The sequence below is a fragment of the Trichomycterus rosablanca genome, chromosome 3, assembly GCF_030014385.1.
Source record: "Trichomycterus rosablanca isolate fTriRos1 chromosome 3, fTriRos1.hap1, whole genome shotgun sequence".
Classification (NCBI taxonomy): Eukaryota; Metazoa; Chordata; class Actinopteri; order Siluriformes; family Trichomycteridae; genus Trichomycterus; species Trichomycterus rosablanca.
In genome coordinates, this window is record NC_085990.1 from 21,851,417 (window position 1) to 21,853,900 (window position 2,484).

General features: G+C 37.0%; 1 pseudogene; it reads right to left on the reverse strand.

Moving 5' to 3' along the window:
- Window positions 1–724: 724 nt before the first annotated feature.
- LOC134310646 (uncharacterized) lies at window positions 725–1,933 on the reverse strand (annotated as a pseudogene).
- Window positions 1,934–2,484: the final 551 nt, after the last annotated feature.

Sequence of the window (2,484 nt, forward strand, 5' to 3'; positions counted from 1 at the left end):
ATATTTTTGTAGTGGGTAGCACTGTTTCCTCACAGCAAGAAGGTCCTGGGTTCGATTCCCAGGTGAAGCGGTCCGGGTCCTTTTTGTGTGGAATTTGGCTTGTTCTCCTTGTGTCTGTGTGGGTTTCCTCTGGGAGCTCCGGTTTCCTCTCACAGTCCAAAAACATGCAGTCAGGTTAATTAGAGATACTAAATTGTCCATGACTGTGTTTAATATTAAACTTGAACTGATGAATCTTGTGTAATGACCTTTACCTTTACTACCTTTACTGTCATGAATATAACCAAAGTGTGTAAAACATGATGTTAAAATCCTAATAAATAAATATAAATGTTTTTGTAATAATGACTGATGCACCAAACATGAAGCCAAACTAAGAATCACACACTAACAGTTTGTAGTGTTTTCAACAGTCTGTGTCTCTTCTAGTCTTGAGATCAACCTCATACCGCTTCTTTACACTTTCCTAAAGTTTTAAGGAATTGCTTCCCACACTGCTGTCCACAAACTATCCATATTGATGGTTTTCTTCTCCACATGTTTGCCAATATAGTCACAGATGATCTTAATTAATTTTTTTACATCACACTTTCAAGTAAACAGGCAGGATAAATGCATCAAAAACTGTTACTTAACTTTATTGTATGGCATTTAAGGTGTTATTTTTTGCCAGTGTTGCAAGTTTCAATTAGGGCCAATGTTGGAGTTTGATTAATGTTTTATTTCATGCAAATCTTTTAGTTACATGGATCAGATGTAGCAATGCATCTTTAAACATGGTTGGGTCATTGTTTACAGCACTTTCCAATAAAAGATAAATGTTTGGATAGGTCTCTGCAAATGTATTCTCTACTCTTGTCTTGTCATCTGTTGTTGAGAATGGGTCCGTCCCAAATACAGAATCTCTTGTTAGAGAGGATCTCAGTTGCTCTCTGTACAGGTCCGCTGCCTGTGATGCATGTGGCAGTAGCTCATCTGCTATTTGTTTAGGACACCCACTTGCAGCTAAGACATTTGGAACACCCTTCCCTGTTGTAAGCATAAAGAATGTGTTGATTAGTGGGATTTTAGGTCACATTGTTGCTGTCCAACAAATAGCTTGTATCTGCAAAAGGTAAGGGGGGAAAAAGTTCATCTATTGGAATTCATTTTAAATTTCGAATTTGTTTTAAATAAAAAGCAGCTAGTAACAAGTAATATCAAATTAGATAACATTAATATGCATTATCAACTGAGTGATAGGAGTTACATCACTTTTTATTACCTGGAATCCTGTGTGCATTCCAGCTGTCTACAACTCTGCTAACACCGATCTGGGACAGCCTGCAGGTGAGGTTGAATACACAGTATTGCACTACTCTGTCGTCCATGTCTATTACTTCCTGATCCACCAACTGTATAAGAGCGGTTTTAAGTGGATAGTTGATGCGTCCATTTATCTCTGGCCAAATGCGTTCCACAATGTGGTTCTGAGTTAGAAAAATATATTGCTACATATGTGAACAGTCCACCAGGGTCTGAAAAAACTGATTAGGTACTTTTTATACCCTAGTTGACGTGGTTTGCAGGTAGGGCATCCTTTTGATGTTATGCCGGAATGATGACAAAATCTCCTGAATGAACAATGTCAAATAAAACTCCTTGCCATGATCAACTCTGATCTGATCCCACATGCCATAAGCAACTACTGCAGGTCTGTTAAGCATAAACAAAATGTAAAAAGGGTCACCATGAATAGTAAAGATCAAAATGCATTATATATCATTTCATTATATATCATACGTGATCTTGTACCTGTACACTTCCTCATAAATTATTAGATTGTTTTTTACTGGCATAGTGGAATGGGAAACTATCTTTCGGCTGAAACAACTGCCAAAACGTGAGTGACCCCAAACATTGCTAGTTTTTCGTTCTGATCCATGTGAAGTTTGTGAATTTTGAAATATATTTGATTGTTGTTGCTCCTTGTTTACTGCAGAGTTAGTTCGTGCAATTTTATTAATTTTTGGATGTTTATTGATCCTATGAGGCCTCTGATTGGCACTGGCTCTGAGTGCACGGAAAATAAGTGATATTTGAATGCATTTTCATGCAGTTAATCAATCGCAATCAAGATGTCAGGACAATTGACTCAAGTGAACCGAATCACATTACTGAGTGACTCAGACTAACCCGAGTCCATAAAATGAACCGAATTTACCACCACTATGTGACATGTACGATTAGTTATGCCTGTATTACAGAATTGAGTCCTATACGGTAATAATAATAATAATAATGTAAAAAAATAATGCAGCATTCTTTTTTCTTAGAATAGCCCCCTATTTTATTTTTTTTAGGATAAATAGTTCTTGTGTGAATTACAAGGGCAGGAAAAAGTACGGCAGACACAAAAGTCAGAACAGGGGACGCGGCGTAACGTTATTATGACTTTTTGCTCCTCTTCTCAACACTTGTACCTGATTTACACTTTATATGAAG